At 41.9% G+C, this 25166-nt stretch overlaps 1 pseudogene; it reads right to left on the reverse strand.

The window, feature by feature from the left end:
* Nucleotides 1–19402: 19402 nt before the first annotated feature.
* LOC146544064 (uncharacterized) lies at nt 19403–20386 on the reverse strand (annotated as a pseudogene).
* Nucleotides 20387–25166: the final 4780 nt, after the last annotated feature.

The raw sequence follows: 25166 nt of genomic DNA on the forward strand, positions 1-25166 counted from the left end.
TCTGCAAGTCATCAGATATCAGTATCATCAGATACTCTAGTGTCCATTGTTTTCTTGTAAAAGAGACAAACACAAGCTACCTTTCTTTCTGTCCTGCTTTCCCATTAGACCAGTCTATGCTTCAAACTAAGAAACATCATAAATTTTATGTGACCATGCTGGTTTCACTATATTTTTCACTATCAAAAATATAACCTATGTGGGGAAACTGTTAGGACACATCTTGAAGTGGTGATTGAGAACCTGGTGAAGGGGTGTGGCTGGCCCAGGGAGCACAGGTAAATTGTTTTCACTGCACTCCCCGTGTGACCAGAAGGGGAGGACCCAGGGTGGAGCAACCCTGGGCTCATATAAGGATCAGTGACTGAAAGGAGAGTGTTTCTTGGACTTGGCTGCTTCCTCAGGAGTGCTGCATAGCTAGAGAGCCCCTTCACCAGCCGGGGTGAGTTCTGTTCTTTTTTCTGTATACAGCTGTTGGCCAACCTGTGAGAATAGTTTGCCTGGTGTTGTTAAGATCCAGTCAGAAGCAATCACTGTGAACAGAACAGCCAATCTGAGCAGAATCTACTGATGCTGACAACTTTTTTTTACTACTTCCTTTTCTGGGTAAAACTTGGGGCGAAGTCCCTCAATCCCATTTTGATGTTATCTGTTTCCTGCACCTGTAACTTCAAGCCAGGGTGAACTGATAGGGGAAGTATTTACTACTGGCTAGAATAGGTATTTCTGATCCATCTTTAGCATAGGTATGCTTGGTTTATCTTTCTTAATCTTCAGTTGCAGCAGTTTTTCTGCATATTTTAAAGAGAAACTTAAAATTGAAAGTGATCTAACTGCAGTGTCCCCAGGTAATTTCTGTGGTTGTGATTACGTTCCCTGTAAAAAGTGAGGTAATCCTTCCATTTAGTTTTTAAAAGTTACAGTTTTCTGTGCCAGAGTCTTTTGGAGTCTTCACTCCTGATTGTAAGTTTTCAGGGATCTTGCACTCTTTAACTAATAAAGGAATCTCTTTATGTACCTTTTTTTTTTTTTTTTTTGCATTACCAGTGAATATATTTAGGTTATGCTTAGGAACACTGGAATGATCACACAGGATACTAGCAGAAGTGAGAGCTCATATGCCCCCTGATCTGTTATAGATATTGTGAAACACTTCTAGGAACAGTTTCTAGGTCCTAATATTGGGAACAAGGGCTTTATTTCTGCAATAAGTGAAGTGTGATATCTAAATGAAATCCCCCAGTCTAAGAATCTCAAAATGGCATCTCATTTATTTCACAGGCTTTGCAGAACAGTACTTCATTCTTTCTCAACCACAGTGCTTTGACAACTCTTCTAGTGTCTTAGAGACCTGACTGCATTTTCCCTGTTCATGCTGTGGTGAAGGCTCTACAAAATTTGCAGGGATGTGCTATCCTGATGTACCTCAGGCTTCCAGAGTCCCACAAACCACATCTGAGGAAACACTGGGACTGACACTTGGGCACAAGCCAAACAAATTGAATACAAGCAAACTCTGTATGACTGATTCGGTCCCTAAGGGTTTGCAGCCTGAAAAGAAGAATTGTCAACTCTTTCTAAGGCTGAACTTAGAGAAGTCCCTGTTCCAGCACTTCAGTTAGTTCTCATTCTATGATTTATACCCACTCTTCAACTCAAATTATTCGGAATGGATCCTCACTTCTATTTTGTTAAACCAAGCTATATAAAAAATAAGATAGATGGCTTCAGGCTGAGAGGAACTCACTTATTGTACAGCAGATTTTCTAGGCTGTGTTTGCTGCTCTAGACAACAGAGAACTGAAGCTGTGCAGTGAAGCACAGAAGATGAGAGATCCCTGATTCCTGTGGAAAAAATATAAATCCCTCTGTACCACCATTGAAAGTACCTCATCTGAGAAGTCCATGGTTCACAGTCACTGTTTACATGCTGAATTCTACCCTCTCCCTGCGATGTTGTCTATCTTCCAGTCATGTGGGGCTGCCTATTTCAATCTAGCAAGCTTTTTATAGTTCTGGCTTCCAGAGTTGGATTTTGTGTGGGCTTTTTTTTTTTCTTGAATATTTTGAATTGGAGATTTCTCAGTCCGGAGTGTGCTTATATCCTTGGACTTGGTTTATATTTGGAACATGACTATATTATTTTTCTTTGCTCCATTCTCCTGATTGCCTGAGTCTAACACACAATCCTATATCTCCCTCTTTATTAAAATGAAAAACTTAATGCTCATTTCATGTTTTGTCCAAGGCTGTAGTCCACTCCCAGTCCACACTGGCCTTGCCTCCTTTATTTTTCTTCTTTTTAATATCTAGAGACATTTTATTACCTCTTATTTCTTTTGACAGAAATAACTCAGTTTAACTCTTGGCATTTCTCATCCTGTTGACAGCATTACCAGATTGAATCTTCTGTTAAGGTTTCTGAGAGGATTGTCCAATTTGCCTTTGTTATTCAGGCTGGATTATAGCAGTCATTTGCTAAAGTCAAATAAACAAGAACCCTTTTCTTGTAAGCAGAACTCAATTTGTAATGGAATGATTTAGAGAGAACATCACTGTGTCCTTCTGACATAAGATGAACCATCACTTTCATACCTATTGATCCAATTTAACTTCTACAGCAAGCTGCCATCAGACCTCTGAAGCACGGCATGGGAAGGTGACTCTTTCTGATGTGTGCATTTATTTTATTATCCCTTACAACAAGGCACTGCTATTTGATTCCCTTATCTCCTTAAGGTCTCCCACCTTAAGTGCAAGCTCTGCTGGGCAGGAGAGAACCAGCTGTTATGCATCTGAATAGGATTCAGCTGAGGAGGAGTGCATTCACTGTTGGGCTCTTAAATATCTCTGTGTCTACAGCAAGACAAGATGGTGCTGCTTTGTACTGGTTTAATCATCAGCCCCTCAATTTTGCAAGTTTTAAAACCATTCAAGCTGTTTGCATTTAAATTCAGCTAATTTTTTTTGTTCATTAATAAAGAAAAGTAGAGTGAAATCTAATATCTAATATTGTTGGTCAGTTTTCCTCCTGTGTTCCAACTCTGCTTGGTACTGACAGACAAATAAGAACACATGAAAATCACCAGTGATAACACATCTCTTTAAGAGAGGGTGTGAAGTCAGGAAGATTCTTGCCAATTTATGAGTTTAAAACATGAATAATTTAGCAACACACTGGCACAATAGATATTTATTTGTGGTACTGTTTGAGCAGAAAAGATTAAGAAAGGCATGGCAAACAACCTCTACTTTGACCATAAAGATATAAATATGAGGTTTACAAGCAGTCTTAGAGAATTTAAGAAGAGTATTTATGCTTCTAATTCCATGTTCTTTTTTTCTGTAGATGTTCTCCAGCGTCCTTTGTGGTTCCTATGTACTTACATTGTGCCTTATTTTCTGCCACTTTTTGAGCACAGTATGTGCTAATATTCTGGAGTTAGCACTTATGAAATACGTATTGGCTGTTTTAATTATAAGTACATTTTCTGCAATGAAGAATTAAATCCCACATCCTTGACTAGCTTTTCTGTAATTGGGCTCGCAGTTCAAGTTCTTGTTTTGTTTTGTGCAAAGGAAATGAAGATTTTCTCTCCCTGGAATCAGCCTCTGGAGGAAAAGTAGGTGTGGATGCAGAGGATAGCGAAGTTAATTTCCTTTAAATAGGATTAGGGAATGTGATGACGTTTGAGTGTTGCATGATGACAAACTCCTCCAGGCAACTGAGGATCTCTATTTTCTCTCTGTTCTCAGATGTCACCATATGACATGGTACTTAGGCTCCTAAATCTCAGAGTTGCTTTTTCTGTATCAGTTTGCACTGGTTGTGCATGGAAGGACGGAGCAGAATGGAGATGTGTTCAGGCACAGCTCCATGTCTGAGTACTGCACTTTGTAGTTAATGTACCACAACTTTAAGAGCTGAGTGCGTGCAAATTTAGCTAGCAAAAAGCAGTATAGGTGAAGATGTCAAGAGAGACCGTACCTTAAATACAGAAAAGATGCCAAAGCTACAACTGAGCATTTGAGTGTTTGCTTTCTGAGTCATATCAGAAGTATTCTTTCAAGAAGCTTTCTCTGTATTGTTCATTTTGCAGTTCCTTTTATATATATACAAATATATAAGCTAAACATACTGTTTGTCTGTGAGGTGTTAAGAAGATGAGCATCACATTTTCAAGCTGGTAAATGAGCTGCCTGCATTCCCCATTACAGTGCCAGTTTCTGCCAAATCTCCTATGTAGGAAAGAGTACTTTGTAGGCTGAGCGAAGAGTAAACCCAAGCTCCAAACACTGTTATTTCCCAACAGAGGTGCAAAGAGTTTGAAGTGACATGCAAGAGGCGTCTTATTAAACAGGTAATCACAGAATCGTTAAGATTGGAAAAGACCACTAAGATCGCATAGTCTGACCACCAACTCATCCCCATCACGCCTACTAATCATGTCTCTCTGTGCCACATCTCCATGCTTCCTGAATACCTCTGGGAACAATGACTCCACCACCTCCATGACACCTGCACCTTTAATGCAAACATATGTAGAAAGTTTTTGATGGCCTGTGTTATGGCAGATGGCTGGAGTCAGACTAGATGATGGTTCTCTGTGTCCGTATCAGCTATAAATACCATAAAGATAGCAATATATATTTATGCTACACCCATGAAAACTACTTGAAATAATCATTAGGATTACATGATTAGACACGCACTGGCTAAGGAAAGCCAGAAGTTAGGGAAGACTGCTAATTTATGGAAAGTTGCTATAATTTTCTTTTAATTTCGTAATTACAATATGGCTCTGTAGTGTGAGGATTCAGAAAGAAAAAGAGCTCTCTTCCTACTTTTCTTGACCAGCCAGAGTGCACAGATCTGTTGCACCAACTCCTGGGAGCAGCTGCCTTAGGTTTGAGAGCCCTGGGAGAAAGGACCATATCAGAGGAGGACTGGACTTAGGCTTTCTTGTTGTATGAGTGCTCCAGCTGGCAGGACTCTGAGTCTGTGTCTAGGTGGAGGCTGGTAACGAGTGGTCTGTCAGGGATCTGTCTTGGGACCGGTGCTCTTTAACATCTTTATCAATGACATCGATGATGGAATCGAGTGCACCCTCAGCAAGTTTGCTGACGACACCAAGCTGAGTGGTGCAGTTGACATGGTAGAAGGAAGGGATGCCATTCAGAGGGATCTCAAGAGGCTAGAAAGGTGGGCCCAGGTGAACCTGATGAGGTTCAACACAGCAAAGTACAAAGTTTTGCATTTGGGCCAGAGGAATCCCAGGCATCCATACAGACTGGAAGGAGCAGTCCCCCTGTGGAGAAGGACCTGGGGGTCTTGATAGATGAAAAACTTAACATGAGCCAGCAGTGTGCCCTTGTGGGTGAGAAAGCAAATGGTATCCTGGGCTCTGTCAGAAGAGGGGTGGCCAGCAGAGACAGGGAGCTGGTTGTCCCCCTCTACTCTGCTCTTGTGAGGCCCCATGTTGAGTACTGCGTCCAGGTGTGGAGCCCCCAGTACAAGAAAGACAGGGAGCTGTTGGAGAGGGTCTAGAGTAGGGCCACAAAGATGATCAAGGGACTGGAGCACCTCTCCTATGAAGACAGGCTGAGGGAGCTGGGCTTGTTCAACCTGGAGAAGAGAAGGCTGCAGGATGACCTTGTTGGAGCATTTCAGTACCAAAAGGGAGCCTACAAACAGGAGGGGAATCAACTCTTTGAAAGGGTAGATAACAGCAGGACAAGGGGAAATGGTTTTAAGTTGAAGGAGGGAAGATTCAGGTTGGATGTCAGGGGGAAGTTCTTTACTTGAGAGTGGTGAGGTGCTGGAACAGGCTGCCCAGAGAGGTTGTGGATACCCTGTCTATCCCTAGAGGTGTTCAAGGCCAGATTGGATGGGGCCTTGGGCAGCCTGGTCTAGTATTAAATGTGGAGGTTGGTGGCCCTGCATGTGGCAGGGGAGTTGGAGATTCATGATCCTCGAGGTCCCTTCCAACCCTGGCCATTCTGTGATTCTGTGAGTTTCAGCCTGCAGTACAAATTTTTAGTGGTATTCAGACCTGCAGTGCCACACTGTCATTGAAGTAGGCATCAACACTCGCGTCCCAGCTGGAAAATAGAAGCAACAGCATTTGTCTGCACACAGGGGAGCTGAGAGGGCAAAGAAGTTTCATACAGACAGATTGCAACGTACTCAGATAGCAGCTAAATAAATGAAAAATGTCTCACACAGGCCTGTTAGCTCCAACACTGATCTCCAGAGTGAAGGCTGGTAATTACAGCCCTGTATCTTAAATTAAATGGTAAGTTTGTCCAACAAAACAGAAGTTAATTAATTTTTACTGCTTCTCTGTAAGATATGAGCTGAGCTAATTTGTGTTAAAATGACAATGCCTTAACTCGCTGCCTTAAGTGATTCCCAGTCTCACTGTCTCGGTTTACCTTCAGCTTAAATCACATAACTACATGCCTTGTGTCATTTACTGGCCAAATGTGTAAAAGCTGATTTGCTTTTTTATACGTGGGCCAGCGGCAGGTAACTGTAAGAAATTAGAATCACAGCCTTTTGTTTACTAATCTGAATGTAAAATTTTTCTGCTTGAATTCCTTTTTTGTTCTTGATGTGATTTCTCTTTAATTATTTGACATGATGAATATTTTGTTCTTCACTTCCCAACTCATGATGTGAATGACAGCTGTGTTCACAGTGGGACAGTTTTCCACCCTCTGCCCCTGAATTCTCTTTGCTTTTTGTAAAGCTATCACTTCAGTTTGATGTGCTAAAGGCTCATCAAAGGGGGAAGGTTCATTGTCACTTCCATAAGGAGCATGTTGTTGGATTCCATGTTTTGAGCTTTCTCTATCCCCTTGCCATGGCAGCAAGAGCCTGGCCCAACTCTGGGACCTTTTCCTCAGTGAGGAGAGGTGTCCCCCTTCTGCTTGCTCAATCCAGCACTATCTTCAGCCCTATATATGCTGTTCCAGTGCCCTGTCCCAAGCTGGTGGTGATTTTTAAATATGTATGTATGTTTTCCGGGCTCCAGGCCCAAGAATACAGCTGAGAAGTGACACTTTTGAGTGAGGGTCTTTCGGATGGCTCATTGTTAGCCTAGAAGGGTTTCTGTCAGATGTTATCTTTGTCTTGGAGGTTTCCTTATAATTACATACCTCCAAATGCCACATGCTTTGAATATTTTTCTCCAGTGCTTGGTAAGGTCTTGTACCTGGGATGATGTGATCTGAACTAGTGCTGGAAACATTTTCTACTTTTTAGTGCAATTCCAGTTTTGTTCCTAGAATTCACATTCATTCCAAATTCATCAATGAAGAAAAAGGCATGTGAAAGTGGGGATACTTTTTCCCTAAGCATACATTTAGAAGTCAGGTTTTAAGATGCATTATTTCTGTTAAAAAATAATTTTCTTTGAGAAAGACTTTCTTTCATTTTGAGTGTATTGACCCCTAAGAGCAACCTCTCCTTTGTAATATGACTGACTGAAACCTACAGAAAATAAATGTATGCAGCACTGAATGAAGGCTCAGTCCAGAGCATTCAAGAGGGGATCTAAACAACAGGAAATCCCAAACCAAAGTGTGTAACTACTTATGGAAATACAGAGTTACTCCTGTCTAATCTATGCTGCCAAAAACTATATTGCAAAAGATCTCTTTGCATCAAAGTGATTACTTTTTCCGGTGCAGGAAGAGAAGTAGTTAATACGCAGCTTTTTATCGCATTCTGGAAATAAAAGATAAAGAGAACGCTCCAAACTTGTTAGTGAAAGATGAACCAATGACAAAGATGTAAAATATATCTGGTGCCTGCAAGTGCCTTTCATCAAATACTGACTAATCAATACAATGAGAAACAAATTCTAGACTGCTGGGGTAAAAATAACATATTCGAGTTCACTTTGGAAATTGGACTAAAGATAAAGAGTAGATTTATTTCTGTTATTTTTTATTTATTAATTTACAGGCTGGTTTGGTTAGATGGGGTCCTCTGTGGGAGGTGCATTTAAAAGAAAAATAGTAAAAATTTAATGGGGACCCCAGAAGGAAGAAAGGCAAATTATTTTCTTCCTAATTGCTTATTTCTTTGAAGCAGAATGTATGCAGCCCTCCCTGGCCTTACTGAATGCATTTGAGAGGAGGTGGAGGCATGAGCTCTCTGGGTGCAGTATCTGTTTGGTTTTGTAGAAGCATGACCTTTTGGCAGTGTTCAAAGCCAAAAATATGTCGAACAGTTTAGTTGTCAGCTAAAATTTTTACTGGGGAAGTTGGTGGGAATAAGGGAGTAGATGAAGTTGGCTTAGTACTCATCTTAGTAGATGTTCTGCTGAAGTGAGGTTCCTACACTGGGAGGATTCGGAGAAAATAAAATTGAATTGAACAAGACAAAGTGCCAGGTCCTGCAACAACAACCCCAGGCGATGCTACAGGCTTGGTACAGAGTAGCTGAAGGACTGTGTGGAAGAAATGGTCCTTGAGGTTTTTGTTGACACTTGGCTGAATATGAGCCAGCAGTGTGCCCAGGTGGCCAAGAAGGCCAATGGTGTGCTGGCATATATAGGAAATAGTGCAGCCAGCAGAAGTAGGGAAGAGATCATCCCAAGCCTGATGAGGCTGCACTTTGAGTACTGTGTTCAGTTTTGGGCCCTCTGTACAGGAAAGACACCCAGGCACTGGAGTGTATTCAGAGAAGGGCAACAAAGCTAAATGAGGGGTCTGGATTACAAGTTCTATGAAGAAAGGCTGAGGGAGCTGGGATTGTTTAGTCTGGAGAAGAGGAGGCTCAGAGGAGACCTTATCATTCTCTGCAGCTAGCAGAAAGGAGATTTTGGTGAAGGTAGAGGTCAGCCTCTTCTGTCTAACAAGCGATAGGATGAGAGGGCATGGCCTGAAGTTGTGCTGGGGAAATTCAGGTTGAATGTTTGGAAGAATTTCTTCTCCAAGAGAGTGGTCAGGGGCTGGAATGGGCTGCTCAGGTTGGTGGTTGAGTCACCCTCTCTGGAAGTGTTGAAGAAAAGTTTAGGTGTACTGAGGGACATGACTTAGTAGGGGAATATTAGTGGTAGGTGAATGGTTGGACTGGATGATCTTGGAGGTCTTTTACAACCGTGGTGATTCTATGAATTTCTGTCTCTGATGTAGAAATTTTCAATGAAGTACAATGAACTATTTAAAGAACAATCTATCTCTTGGTGAGTTTGAAGAACAGAGAAATATCTAATCTGTGTTTTATTTGTAGAAATGATACTTTTCCATGATTTTATGAAATCCTCCATTAAAAAAATTCATGCACAGCTAGAAAAGTAATGACCGTAGTGGGATAAGTAACGATTTTTAATATAAAAAAATATTTTACAGAAATATGAATTTGCTATTGCTTTAGGCATCAGTGTCAAACAATGAAATCTGCACTGTAAGAGTAACTTCATATTTTGACATTATTATATTCCTTCCCTGCTGTTGACTAGCCTGAAGGCATTTTAAACTAAATTTTAACTTATTTTGCATTTAAATAAAAAGTCACATTGAAACTTTGACACTTCTATACCTTGTATAAGTAAGTTTTAGTGCTTGTTACTTGTTTATGGAAAACAGGAGCTATGTGTAAATAGGAATGATAAAATTTTTTGCTCTATCATAACACTGTTAGCCCTTGATGCAAGCTCATAACATTTTGGAGACTTAATTATAGTTACTCCAAAGTTGAATTCAGTCTATATTGTGAGTCTCCTCAGTCAAACCTTCAAGTATATGCAAGTACACTAGGGAATTATGTTGTTCTGTACATAATCTGCCATAGAACAGACATACTAATTCTATCTTTTAACTACCAGAATATATTTACTTCATAAAATATGGCTTTGTTTTCATTTCCATTTGACCATGCCACTGACATAAGGTAGTGATATTTTAAACTTGGTCTTCAATGTTCTTTTAATTGTATTCCTATATAGTTCTTAACACTGCCTGCTTGTTTATCAGTCTCTTATTGTAGTATAGAATAATAAAATCATGAAGTGGCTTAGGTTGAAAGGAATCTTTAAAGATCATCCAGTTCCAACTCCCATCATGATTAGGGTTGGCACCTACCAGATTTGGCTGCCTAGGGCCCCATCTAATCTGGCCTTGAATGTCTCCAGGGATGGAGCATCCACGGCTTATCTGGGCAGTCTGTTCCACTGTCTCTGAGTAGATAATTTCTTCTTTATGTCTAACTGAAGTTTCAACTGTTTTAGTACAAAACTATTGCCACTTGTCCTGTCACTATAAGACCATGTAAGAAGTTGGTCCGCTTCCTGCTTATAGGTTCCCCTCAAATACTGGAAAGCCACAGTGAGGTCTCCCCGAACCTTTTTTTCTCCAAGCTAAACAAGCCTAACACCTCCAGTCTTTCTTCATTGAAGAGGTGTACCACTCATGACCAACTTCCACCTGGACATAGAGCCATCGTCTACAACCCTCTGGCTGTGACCATCCAACCAGCTCTTAATCCACCAAGTTGACCAACCTTAAAATCCATATCTCTTCAATTCAAAGGAGAGATATATCAGTCAAAGGTCTTTCACAGGTTTAGATAAATGATATTAGTTGCCCTTATTTTGTCCACTGATGCATCACTCCATCATAGGAGGCTACCAGACTGCTCAGGCACTGTCTGCCCTTGGCAAAGCCATACTACTGGCTTGGATCACCTCCTTGTCTCACATGTGCTTTAACATCTCTTCCAGGAGGATCCACTCTATGATCTTTCCAGGCATATATGTGAGGCTCACTAACTTGTAGAACCATAGTTTCTTGAAAATAAAAGTAATGTTTACCTTTTCCTTGTCATCAGGGAATTCATCTGACAGCCATGATTTTTCAAATATGGTGGAGAGTGTCTTGGCAACCATATCAGCCAGTTCCTTAAGGACTGTCAAATGCGTGTTGTCTGGCCCCGTAGGAACATTCAGACTCATGAGGCGATCTCAGATTTGCTCTACTCATACAGTGGGAGGCATTTTGCTCCGCACACCCCTGCCTAGAGGTTCAGGGTCATGAGAGATATGGGAATCCAAGCAAACCAGTGAAGAACGAGGTAAAGAACTTGTCAAGTACCTCAGCCTTCTCCATGTTGTTGGAACCAGTTCTCCCTTCTCGTTTATCAGAGGGTCTACACTCTTCAAGTATGGATTAACATACTTTAAGGAGAGCTGAATTTGATCCTTTATATGTGGCTCACTAGCTTTCTGTATGTAAGGGCTAAAGAAAGTTACTTTTCCAAAAGATTTATCTCCTTCCAACCCATATCCACAAATTGATTTTTTTTTTCTGTAAATTGTTGCTGCCCTTGAAATAGTTTTACTATCTACTGAAGTTTCTGATTCACTTCTTTATTTGAAGTGGCACATTCTATTTCAAGGTACTCTCCGTTTCAAGCACTTCTGCACTTGTTGTATGAAAAAGGTTATCATGATAATCACTGCCTTCATGAAAGTCACAGTACTAAGATGCCACGCAGATTGGATTTGTGCTGCTGTTCTTCATGTGGAGCGTGTTCAAATAAATGACTCAGAAGTTCAGAACATTCAAATGGCCTTGTGTTCCCTGCAGTTCTGAAAAAAATCCATCTCTGGTTATATATGGACTGAGAGGTGGGAGCTCAGTAGCTTCTGGCTTCTGCCATCAGAATGGAGATGATGGTATTTGTCTATTTTTAATGAGGTGCAGAAGAGAAAATAATGGAAAATGCATGGAGTTGAGAGAAGCAAAGAGATGGGGGAAAAAGTATGTTGTGAAGAGCACGTGGGACTATTGGGCAGAATTAAATTTGCCAAAGCCAGAGTAAAGGATGCTAGAAAGGCCACAAGATGAGAAGTGTTGAAGGCAGATCTCTCTCTCTACTCTAATGAACTCCTCGATTCTGTTGATTATTTCCAAAGTAAAGTCACAACTAAATGCTTTTTGTGTTTGTAAGAGTTTCTTTCAGCAAAACTCTTCTCCAGTGATAAATTGTAATAGAATGTTTGTAACTTGATTATGAAAGGCAACATTACAGAGGAGAACAAAGAAGTGAGTAATTAATAGAAATGCCATTGGGGTGGTGATAAAGTCTTTCACCAGTAGTAATGTAAAAGGGACTGTGCAAATTTTGTGCTGCAGTTTTAGTGTAACTGCAGAGAGGAAGGAAGATATATGACTTACAATTTTCTGCTAGGAAATTGTGTGGTTAGGTCTGTCCTAAACTCCCAAGAGGAATCACTGAAAGAAGTCATTTGATTTCTCAAAGTCATAGCACTGGAGTCTTGAAAAGGCCCTCCAAAGGTCAGCCAGTATATTTGCCTCCCGATGCAGGACAAACTTTATCTGTGTTATTCCTGTCAAACTTGTTCTTGAAGACATCTAGTGCTTGATTCATATACTCCCCAGACAGCCCATTTTCCTTCACCATGATGTGCTTGTAAAATGCCTGGAAAGCTTTCTTTCTGGCTTACAGTCTGTTCGTTATTAGTAAAATATTTTGAACTTATGTTTTGAAAGTCACTTTGTAGATTCAGTGAGAAGACAACTTGTCAGGACCACAGCGCAGAAACCTATGGAGATCTGCTGGTTTTCTTGATAGGGTTTAGCAGATTCATGACAAATTATAATGATACAGTCCAATATCTGCATCGTGCACCATGCTGTAGCATATATTGTACTGCACTATTGCTGCTCGGTATCATCTGCCCTTTAGCTCTATTACAAAGACCTGAGATTTAGGTTTATTTATTTTTCCAGAGAAAGGCAAAGTTGGTCCTGCTTTTATAATGCGGCAAATAGGGAATGAAATGTGGGTTTGCTTGTACTGCTGTCAGATTCCCGGGACCTGCCATTCTGTTTCTTAGTCACACAGGCAGTAATTTGGAAGATGACTGCATCTCAAGTTGTCTAAACAGTGAGAAAAGTTGGTTAAAACTTTTGTGCTATATCCTCATGAGATTAGAGTTGATTCAGACTCATATTCTTTAGTTCTTATTGTGTGAACACCATACTGAAGCCCTGAAACATTTTTGACACTTTTCACTGTATTTTTATTTCTGCAGAAATAATGCATTGAATTCAACAGGTGCAGAAAATCCAGGAATAGTTCAAGACACTCCCAAAACTGTGTTCTCAACATACAAGAGTCAGAGAAATTATACCTTTTGGTTTGTGCAGATACAGGGGGAAAATGGTTTCTCTGCTTCACAAAATAGGGAAAACAAAAAGGAAATAAATATTAGAATTTTGTGTGTCTATTTACTTAGTAAACTCCACGCTTCTTGTGTCAAGAACTCTGAACTGCTTGGCCCTAAAGCATGTCATGAAATGAAACACTGTTTTAATTGTTTTAGCTTTCTTTTCTCTTGAATACCACACAAAAAATATTTAATAGGAGTAGTAAAACAATTTTGTATCTATTTGCCACAAAGTAGGACACCAAAGACCAAATCCCAAGGAATTTATAAGTATTTAAATAACATTTACACTTTCTAATTACTGAAAGGTCCTTCACAAGCATGAACAACTCAGCATGCACTTTGAACACTATTGTTCTCCACACTTCAAAAGAAAATACATGTCCACACTCAGTCATCCTTTATTCTTATCTCTGTACACTCACTATAAAAAAACTGAAGCCAACTGAATTGCACTTTCTGCTATTTTTGTGTCAGGAAATGGCCCAAAACAAAAGGCTAGAACAGGTATACAGGTGTTGCTACAGCTGGGGCTTTCTTCTTTCCACCTCCAATCCACCTTTCTTTCTACTCTTGAGAATTTGCTTTTGTTTTATGATATTCTATCTTTCTACAGTTATCCATCCAAACTGAATTTTTTTTCCTATCTCAACTGTCTTTAAAGTAGACAACTATCCTTCATGGGATGGTTAAGAGGATGAAATAAATGTGCCTTAATAGGTGAAAAATTTTGTAGGGAGATCTCCTTTCCTTTTTGAATATGTTTGGTATTTGTGGAGCAGTCTCATTACCTCCCCATGAGTTTCCCCAGAAGTTAAGAGATAAAAATGCTATCCTTTCTTTTGGCAGATCATTTTGTTGTCTGCTGTTGAAAGATGTGCATAACAGGTAATTGTTGCTTTTATATGTATTAAAACTAAAGGCTATGCATTGCATATGTATTTTAGGGAGAATGGAAATTAATTTACCTCCCCTTAAAAACAAAAGTCCTGTTTTGAAAAGCTGGATTGTTTGAACTGAAGGATGGGCAACCATATTTGATTCCATTGCCTGCATGCTTGTGGATGGAGCCATGTGTCACATGCTGACCTGCAGACAGTTGACTTCTGCATCAGCTGTGACAGAATTCCTCTCTCAAGTGGCTCCTGAACATTACTGGAATATTTCAAAAATGTATTGAGACAGTTCATCCTAGAAAATGTGATTTCACAGTTAGTAAAACATTAGACTTGGTGATAAAAAGGCTTAATACATGTTGTTTGTTTTTTTTTCTGGCAACAGTGTTTTCTTTTTATATTGCACTTTTGAAGCTGAGCAAAATGAAGTCTCTACAGGATTTTGAGTGATTTTGTTTTGATTTTCATCTGGAAGATTATTGTTTCATTTTTTAAAAAGACCCTGTAACTGTTTCTCTGTGTTTTTGACAATAATAAGCAAAAGCCTTGAATGCACTGGCCCTGGAGATTGCCCAAAATACACATCCCAGGAAGGCAGCTTCTTCAGACAAAAAAGAATGATTTGGTTTTGGCTTCTAAAACTATAAAATAAAGAATGCAGTCTAATAGTTAGATTAATACAACCTGAGTCTGCCTCAACTGTGCGCCATGCCCCAGTACCAATGCAGCCAAACAAGATAAGGGGGCTTCATGCAGAGCAGCTCCCCATGAATGCATGACCCTGGACAGGGAAAAGAATGGGACCAGCACTTTTGATGGCAATATTCAATTGTGTAATCACTTCTTCAGGTTTGTAGGTAGTTAAGCCAGGACTGCTGAAGTTCATGGCGTTCATACAAATTCTGCAGTAGGTGATAATTTACATTCATCTAGAGGCTGTGAGTTGTATTTCAAGGGTGGCTGTGAGTTCAGTTTAGATACTGCTGTGAAGAGGGACTTGGAGAGCCTCAAGTTCTGCTATCCCCTGTGAAATGCGAGTCAGAGCCTTGATTTATTTATTTTATTACACCAGGGAGATTAAAAGTGATATGCATCTTTCTGCCCCCTACCTAACAGCAGTAAAGGTAAGAGGTTGAAGATGCACGTCAGGATAGTTACTATGTGTGTCCTATGCTTAAAATCAAACATTTTGCTTACCTGGAGAGTGTCAATTATCTTCTAAGATACTTCCTGTGTTTTCCAGTCTCTTATCATTTTCTCTGAAAAGTGAGTTCCAAAACTAAGAAGAGTGTTATGCACTGAACCTGCCTGTCATTGCTGTATCTGTGTGGTGGCAGAACTGGAGTGGGAGAAGTGACTGCAGGCAGAAGGGAGTGCCAAGAGCTGCATGTCTGTTTCTGTTTTAATATGTGACATACGGGATCAAATCAGTCAGCTCAAACAGGGTTGACCACAGTAAGTATAACAGGTGAGGAATGAGCTGGCTAGAGAAGTAGAGCAGGGACTGATAACCTGTTTCTTGGGAAATATTCCCTCTCTCTGCATTTGTGTTCTGGGCAAATGGATATTCTTCATGTAGCTCCAAGTGCCCTCCTGGAAGTAAGAAGTGAGCAAATCTGTTCAGACCCACCGGGAATCAAAAAAGTGAGAGAAGAAAACGACTTGATTTCAGCCATCAAAGACAGAAGACAGGCCTAAGGAGTGGGAGCAGGTGCATAACCTCTGACCAACTCCAGAAAGGGGCTGTGGAGTTCATAAAATTGATCCAAGGGATGGAACACTGTAAGAGAGGAGGAGACAGGCTCTATAGCAGAATATGTTATGATAGGACAAGGGGAAATGGTGGCAAACTAGAAGGTGAGAGATATAGATTGGTTAAAAATTTGATATTTTTAACTTTTATTAATTTTTTTACAGTACAAGTAGCAAGGCTCTGGAACTTGCTGTCCAGAAAGGAGGTGATTGTCCTATCCTTGGAGACGTTCAAGACCAGGCTGGATGGGGCTCCTGATAGAGCTGTAGGTGTCTCTGTTCATCGCAGGGAAGTTGAATCAGATGATGGTCCCTTCCAACTCAAACGATTGTATGACAATTATATGTGGTATAGCAAATAACTGTGGTTGTCTTCATCTCTGTTCTTTACTGGTGACTAAATAAAAGGGAAGTCAGATGCCAGGTCTAGCATTTCTGCTTTCCACTCTGTTGCTCTTTTCTCAGCATCTCTAGTTTGAAGTGTTTCTGTTAAGGGTGCAATATCTGCAACAAATTAATTAGCAAAATCGTCAAATGAAGTTATGAAACTTAAATAATTAATTCTTGATCTGAAGATCACAGGGACAATTCCTATATTTTCTGCCTTTTCATCTTTATACTGCAAAAGAAAAAGCCAAGGTGGACATGCAGAATGGTGATGAGACGAAATAAGCGTCGAGATATTTTTATTTGGAGACATGAATTCAAACATATGAAAGGAATTGAGACCCTCTGACCTACACAAAGCCTCCATATAGTCGAAAGCATTCCCTTGGTTGCTTGCTGCAGGTGTCTTCTAAAAATAAGGCTGCACTTAGAGCTTCTGAGCACCACAAACTTCTGAACATTAAGCTCAGTGGAAATTAAGACAAAACATCCCACAGCTCTGTGCTAAAAAAGAGATGAGCTGCCAAACAGATTCTGTTGCCAGCTGCTGCCTACTTTGCTCCTTTTAGGATCTATCACCTGCTTTGAAATTCTTGATGATTTATGTAGGCCATCCCCAATCCTCAGGCAGAAGTCATTGCTACTCAATTAATATTAAATACTTTTGGCTTATTAACATAATAATTCTGTTTTTGCCTAATTGCAATCTTTAAGGGATTATATACAGTTTTTTCTTCTGTTTGCAAGTCCTAAGAATTCTGAAGCTATTGATCAAATCTTCCCCACAAATCCTAATGGAACCACAAGAGCACGTGGTACAGCTCTGATCAGTCTCCATGTTGCTAATGAATGCACTTCAAGAAAATGAGATTTGTTTCAGTCTCATGGTGCTCATACAGATGCTTTGAAGACACATGAGATGAGTAGTCGAGATAATTTTGGCATTATCTGAGATAAGAGTCTTAGCAGGACCTGAGATACCAACCTAATTTTTTTTCATGAAAGCTGCCAGAGTAAACCCACGGCTCTCTTCTGAATCAGCACATCACGTTTGTTGTGCTCTGCAGAAAGAAGAAAATAGCAAAAGATAATGAACCGTGGTAACACCAAAGCTCTGGGAAATGGAGCAATGGAAATAGCAGCAAACGGTGATCAAAATGTCTGTGTTAAAGCTCAGACCTGGATACATCTTCTGTTCAGTTTCTTCCTCTGAAAAATAAGGCACTGTTTACCTCAGGCATTTCTCATTTAGCTCAGAAAAACAGTACATTTTTTCTGATTCTGGATGGAAGGGTAAGATTGGAAATGGTGGTCTGATATCTGTTAGCAAACAAAGGAAAGAGGAAAAGGAGAGTTTTGCAGATAGTCTTTCTAAGTCTAAGTACTCTACTCTTGGAGTAGCTGATAGTCAAAGGGAGCCTTTACAAAAGTGTTACCCATTTAACAGTGATAAGATGAAGCCCTCTGCAGACCGAGTATGGGAGACATAAGAAACAAAGCTTGCCTACCAGCAGTTAACAAACAAACCAAGTCTTTTATGCCTAAAGACTGGATATTGACATTTGGCAAACATAAATCCTGGTGTGATGGCAATTCATAATCTTCTTGAGGCTTTACAAGATCTGAGCACACATGCTAAGAGCTTGCATTGCCTATGAACATTTTCATCAACCATCAATAGCTCAAGTCTTTATATTTCACACTACTATATCTCTAGGGTGCCATGCGGCCAAAAATCCTCAATGATTAGCAGATATTTGGACACTGTGGTAATGAAACCATGTTAGTTGCCAGAGAAAGTGTCAGTAATTGATTGCTGTGATGCACTATTAATTGGATGATAGTTTATTCTTAGGAAAGATGTTTTCATCCGTTTTTTTCCCAGTGTTTTACATTTGTTCTCAGAACATTGAAATTCTAACAAGGACAATTTTAGAAATTAAAAATGCATGGCATGAGGCCATGCAGTGCTACCATTAAGGCACTTCACTTCTGTATTCCTGGGTCATCAAGAGAGGAGGATGGATGTTGTGTAAATTAGCAGCAAGCTGCACATTGCACAGCTGCACAGGAGGACCCAGAGTGATCTTAACTGAGGGGCAAAATGGATGAGCTGTCCAGCAAGAACTGCCTTATATAACAGAAATAATAAAAAGCCATTCAGTATGCAATCGAAAGTGAGAGAAACCTCTGGATATGATGCATTAAAAAAATTAGGCTATTTTGATACTGGATCCAAGTCACTCAGAAAGCCTGATGGTGGTGAACACACCTCACAACATGCATGTTATTTGCTGTGTTTACTCCTTTTGGGTGGAGTAAACTCTTTGCTTTTCTGGTCCACATCATTTTGCCCGTGTGTTGATATACAATCTCCAACTGCCTGTGCAGATAGCTTTTCAGTAATCCCTGCATTGTGCAAGAATAGATTTAGAAAAGTCAAGGGCAAGGTTTATCATAATACTGTGGTTGTGCAGGTGTGCGCAGCAGTTCCCTTGAACTGTTGTCTAAAGTGTTCCAAGGCATGTGGTTAAAAAATGGGCTGTTAACTGTATTCAAACACCTACATGTTAATGGCCTGGCCTGTGAGAAGAAATGGACATCCACATAAACCTCCAATGCTCCTCCACACACATTTGGAGCTTTATCATAAAAGAACTCCAAAATTAATCCCATAATCTCCACATGGTGGGCTTTATTAATGCTAAAAGACTAATCTCTGTGACTTCTCAGTGAGGTGAGCTATGGGCCAAGAAGATGTCAGTGGATGATTCATGCCTTGAATCACTGGACGGAGAATGTAGCTGAAATTATCCCAGTTTTTAGCTCTATGCCACTTATGGTAAAGGCTGATTGATTATTGCTTGTTGGTTGTCCTTACTATTACTATTTCTCTGAATTTCTACAGGAAATACCATGTTCAGTCTTTGGTTGACTAAAGGAGGGGAGATCAGGGACTACCAGTGGGTACCTTCTGAAGGGATGTGCAGTGCTGAGCCTTCTCAGATTTGCAGGAAACCAGGTGCTGAGAGCACTGGCTCTTCCATGGGACAGCGTGTGTAGGGCATGTGCATGAAGGGAGAACCGTCTTGAAAGAAGGACACTAGGAACAACACGTGCATCTAGGTTTTTATCATTTATTGGAAACAAGGGTAAGCCCCGCTAGAGGCGCTGGGGGGGCCGCGTCTTGCAGGGTGGAGGAGCGCGTTGGGTGCTGCTCGCCCTCCTCTTTGAGGGGTGCCGGGGTCCCCCGGAAGAGCGCTTCCTGCCCCGGCTGCGAGTGGAGAGGCTGCGGTTGCGGCCCTGGTCAGCAGGAGCGGCTGCCTCAGGACCCGACTCTCCAGGACCCCCGCCGAGGGCCCCATTGGAAGTGCCGGGGAGCTCCTCGGTGTCAGGACACGCGCAGCTGCAGGAGGGCGCGGCGCTGAGGGCGACAGTCCCCTGTGGTGGGGAGCCGGTGGGAGCGGACGGGGCCGTGGAGCCGTCCTCCTGCACCTGGGCAGCGCTGGGGTCTTCGAGGCCCAGCAGCCTCCGGGCCTCCTGGCTGCACCGGCTCTCGATGGTTCCGACGAGAGCGTCGATAAGCGGTGCAGCGCTGGCCCCCAGGGCGTGCTCTGTGCACTGCACCAGGATGTCCCTGTCTGGCCCCACCTGGCACAGGAATGCCAGGATCGTGCTCTTTCACCAGTTGATCTTCCACCACGGGAGCTCCCCGTTGCGGCGTAATTCCTGCTCCAGCCAGGGCAGCACTGGGTCAAGGATGTTTCTTCTCTCCCGGAAAAGTGCTGCCCAGACTTCTGGCAGGAGGCCACCCACTCTCTCTGGCTCTGCGGCCATGGGCCCAGGGGACGGTGGTGCAGAGAGTGGAGGAGATGCCGCAGTGCCGCTGGGGCCGGTGGTGATGCCGAAGCCGACGGGCACCGGCACTGCGGGCGGGGAGACGATGCACTCCACGTACTCGTTGTCTCCCCGCACAGAGACCTGGATGGTCTGCATGGCCGTCCTGCACAGTGGGCAGCTGTCTCTCAGTCTCGCCCACCGATGGATGCAGCCGAGGCAGAACATGTGGTTGCACGGGATGACACGTGCAACGTCCTGTCGCTCATCGCAACAGATGGAACATGTCCATGCCTCTTCTGCGGCCATGGTCTTCTCGCTGCAGCAGGCTGGGAGAACTGAGGATGTCAAGCTGTCCTCCTTCACCGGAGCTGCAGCGGTGGTGTTGCACTCTGCAGGAGGAAGAGATATCACAGTCACTTGCTGTCCCAGCGTGTGAATGTCCTCAGCATTCCCTCAGCAGGAAGCCCTTCCAAGCCCTGGATCGGGTTGTCATGGCTGCCCTGGGGGAAACGGGTGCCCTTTCACCACTCACCTCCACCGCTGCGGGTGCGCTCTGTAGGGCCCCGGCTGCCTGCACTCAGCAGGGCCAGGGAAACAGATGCAATACTGCGGGGTCAGGCGCTGAGATGCTACAAGCAGCCCCAGGCACGACCCAGCACAGCACAGCCAAAACCTTGCTCAACCTCCAAGCCTTGCAGAGCTGCTCAGCAGGGTCCAGGAACGAGCCAGACTGAGCCAGCACCCCAGTATGAACAGTGAGGGCTCAGCAGTCACAGTCCGTCACCTTGTTATGTTACACAGCCCGTTGCTCAGGGACGTCACCATGGGCTGCCGCCCCCACAGCACCCACCTACGTTTCAGATATTACTTCCTCTTCCTGTTTTTCCTAATTTGCTGTACCTTCCCCTTCATTCCTGTCCACATTTTAAGCTCTACATTAGTGTACAGGCCTTTCTTTTTCTCTGATTAAACCAACTCTAGTTGTTTGTGTATTCCCTCTGTTTCTTCAGTTGTAAACTGTAGTTTTTTCACTAATGTGTAATGTCTAAATTGGGTTTGGCGTTCTGGTATGAGTAAGATTCGTGAATTCCTTTGGCATGGCTGAAGGTGAAAGAACACTCACGGCCCATACATAAACATCAACTTTAATGGGAAATTTATGTAGAATGGCTATCTGTAAGCGTTGGCCCTCTCACAAATGTATCTAGCTAGGTTGTGCAGTTTTATGGGAGGTCAAAGTAATCCTTGAGTTACTTAACAAATTTTGGGAAAACTTGTCTTGCAACTTGAGGAGGAAAGAGTGCAAAAGGGATACGGGGCATGGAGAGAGATCACCACTCTTGGATCCAGCGTCACACCTGCCAGTGAGGTGTCAGGTGTGGAGAGAAGGGGCCTCCCCTAGACTTGTACATGTCCTTAATTATAGGCCCCAATGCCTGGGCTTCCGGAGCCTTCTCTTGTCCTAGTTCCAGGACTGGATGAGACACCTATCAAATGAAGAGAAGTGTCAGGGCTCCCAGTAGAGTCACTTGGACTCATCCCTCACACTGAGGTGACCAGTTTTCACCGGCAGGCACTGAGGGAACAAAGTCTTTCTCATCATAAAAGAAGATCAAGACTGAGGCCATGCGAGGAGCTGGGCCCACATCCCTGGGCCCAACGAGATTCATTCCAGAGTCCTCAAGGAATTGGAAGATGGAATCGACAAGCCTCTATCAGACTTGTCAAGTAACAGCAGTCAAGATGTCCCTGCTGATAAGAAAAGAGAGCTCTGCACCCTTTTTTAAAACGTTTATTAAGAAGGACAGTGACCGCTACCCCCTGCTCCTCACCCCTGGCAGTGTGGTTAGCGGGTAGTGTTGCAGAGTTTATCATGCGTGTGTTGTGATCCCATGGTTTTTGTTCTCGGTAAATACTTTACATTTTGGCTGACTGACAAAGAATATTTCACACCATCATATGAGGTTTTGTATTTGCAAACAGAGTACTCCCCTCTCCAAAAGCTTAGATTTCACCCAGAGCACTTTATTGCTTTGTGGGATACATTTCAAGCTAAAATTTACACACAGTTTAAAAATTTAAAAAGAAGTTGTTTTCTACGTTCTGTAGTTCCATTGTCTTAGATTGAAAAGGAAAATTATGTTGTTTAAGAAATACAGTAACCTTGCCACCTGAGAACAGATCTGAAGTCCATCTTCTGTAGTATCCTGCCTCTTCTTCATGAGAAGTGCCTCGGAGAAAGACCAGAGAGTTTGGCAACAGAGAGACTGATTTGTTTACCCAGCAAAATCAGAACGAAAATGCAATGATAACACTCCGTATAGACACAGTGCAATTACTCGCTGACAGACATCCCAACAGCAAAGCAATGCAAGGTCTCACCTTCTACCAACAACCCAGCAACCCCTGAGCAGCAGCTGTTCCCAGCCTAGCTCCTCACAGCTTTATGGCCTTCTGCATGTTATTACCGAGTATGGAATAATTGTGGGCCTAATTCAGGCCAACCATCCTGGCTCCACTCCACTCACCTCAGCCACACTAAAAAGGCAGCAGCTCTCCCACACTGAGTGGCCTGGCCTGGTTCTGAGTATGCTTCCATCAGTTAGTGACAGCCAAGATATTGGTGTGTTATTAATTTTGTTTTGTCTGAAACCAGGACATCTGTGTAGGGGAGTCAAAGAGGTTAGCTCTAAGGGAAGTGTAGGGAAGCTGATAGTGTGGCTGGTAGGATACAGACATCAAAGCTTTCTACTGATTTCAGGTGGGCCCTTTTGTAGACTTAGTACTCCAAACCAGAACTTTTGGGGTCTATCTCAGGTCCTATCCTCTCAGATGTATGACTAATTCCACCCAGACAACAGATTGGTCACTTATTCAGCTTACTATTCATAACTAAATCATTCATATCTTGCTGTTTATGTGCAGTCAGCTGTACTGATCCGGTTGTGGGCCATCTTCTAATTGTTTCAAAGCTATTTTGAATCCATATTTTTCTGGAAAAGTGAACTGGCAGACAAATCACAGTTTTGAAAACCCCAGAACAAATCCAAGCATTTCATGAGCATCTTTCATATGAAGAAATTAATATAAGGAATTAATTCAGAAGGAGTCTATTTGTGTTCAGAGTGTTTGAAATCATTCTCTGAAATGGAGCTTGAAGGATATTTCATATCTTTGTTTTCTTCTTTTTTTTCAGTAACTCAGCCACCTTCAGACCTGAAGATACTGGAAATAGCTGTATGAACAGACTTAATAGCTGCTGCTTGGAACTGCTCATTTTCACTCCAATCCTTGAAAAGCAGAAATTTGCTAAACCTGGTTCTGTGTAGGTGAAGCTAATGATCACCCCTTTTACCAGGAGGCCATGATTGTATGGTGGAAAGTATGGCTACACAAGAGCATCTCACCTTTTGCTCTGTTCTCACAACACAGTAAATGTTGGGAAATTTCGGATATTTTTCTGCTTGGTGGCTGAGCTCATCCTCAGATGCAAGCGCACTGCAGACAGTGAGATGGAAAGAAAGCATTGAGTATGGGTGTAACCAGTGAGACAGTTTTGTGTTAGCCCACCAAGGGCTGTGCGGGAAGGAAGCAAGACAGAGAATGATTTCTTCGAGCATTTTAAATTTCTGGTGGGGATGAATGTACCATCCCCAGAGTAAGAGTTTCCAGTGCAAGGAAGATGCTAGCTGGCAGAACTGAGTTCATTGCAAAAGCCCTAAGATAGCCACAGCCTGAAACATGAAGACAAGTTTCCATGAGGCCAGACACTAGTGCAGGGACTGAGAGAGCTCTGGATTATCCATCCTTCAAGATATTCAAAACTTACGTGGACTAGACCATAAACAACTCCATTCAATTGAAGCAGGCTTCATTTGGGCAGGAGGTTGGACCAGATGAAATTGCAGAGGTCCTCCCTATGTCTGAACTTTTCCATGGACAACTTATCTCGATCCTAATACCCAAATGAAGGCTGCTTTGCATGACAAACTGCCAAGAGAAATGAAAAGGGTCTGTATGGTATATGGATCTCTATGGTATAATCTAAACTGCTTGAATCCCTTTGAAGTGCAAGTTCCTCATACTTCCAAGAGAAGGAGATTGCCAAGGGAGAGTAGCTGCCAGAAAAAATATATATCCCCTAACTCATAAATCTCAGAGCAGATACTCAGGAAGAAAGTAAGGCATACTCTTAATGTTGCTTGGAACTTTGTTTTGCTAGGTGTTCAGCACTTGATTCTGCTCTCAGAAACACTCTAGCATGAGCTTTATTTAGACGGCAAGATTACCAATGCACTTGAAATTACATACTTCACTAGACTAGAAAACTGCACAGCATAAACCTGCATAAGCCTATCATGGTGGCAAGGAATTCTTAAGTGCTGAGATGCACTGCAAAAGTCTTTGCAGAGGTTTGTTGTGAAGAATCAGAGCGCTCTGATTTTTATTTTTATTTTTTGCCTGTACCTTCACAAAAAAAAGCAGAGATTGACTTTGAAAATAACACTTGAAAGCTCCCATATCAAATTTACCTCCCTTTGAAGTGTTGCATGAATGAGTCCATGTAGGCATGCAGCAGATTTTGTGCAGGTGTGTAAGAGGAAATGTAAAGTGAACTTTTTTGGATATAAAATATGTTTATTTGTTTCTTCTGTTCAATTATATCATGCAAAGCAATGACAAAAGCAAAAGTTGAGTCTACATTTTCATTTGCATTTGCAAAAGTAGAGGAACAAGGGGCAGAAATGTTTCAAAGCAGAACTATGTGGATCAGGGAATTTCTGTACAGAGGGAAATGTCAATGTCTTAATATTTATTTACTCCTCAAAATGAAACAAGCCTGTGCTTTAAAGTTGTGGTTCTGCTGAGAACTGATTAAAAGTTCTGGAGTTTTTTTCATGGCTTCTCTGAAAAATAAACATGCAGTTTGGAAAGGCTAGTATCATTAAATATTGATTCACAAGGAAGTACTTCTTTCTGGAAGTTATCATTGGAAAATATAAATTATTCTTGTATTTCCTAAGAAGAGCTCTTCTTCTTTAACTGATTCCTTTGCCAGACTCCCCTTTCCTCCTTTGCTTTGCTG

The sequence above is a fragment of the Meleagris gallopavo genome, chromosome 6, assembly GCF_905368555.1.
Source record: "Meleagris gallopavo chromosome 6, MGAL_WU_HG_1.1, whole genome shotgun sequence".
NCBI lineage: Eukaryota > Metazoa > Chordata > Aves > Galliformes > Phasianidae > Meleagris > Meleagris gallopavo.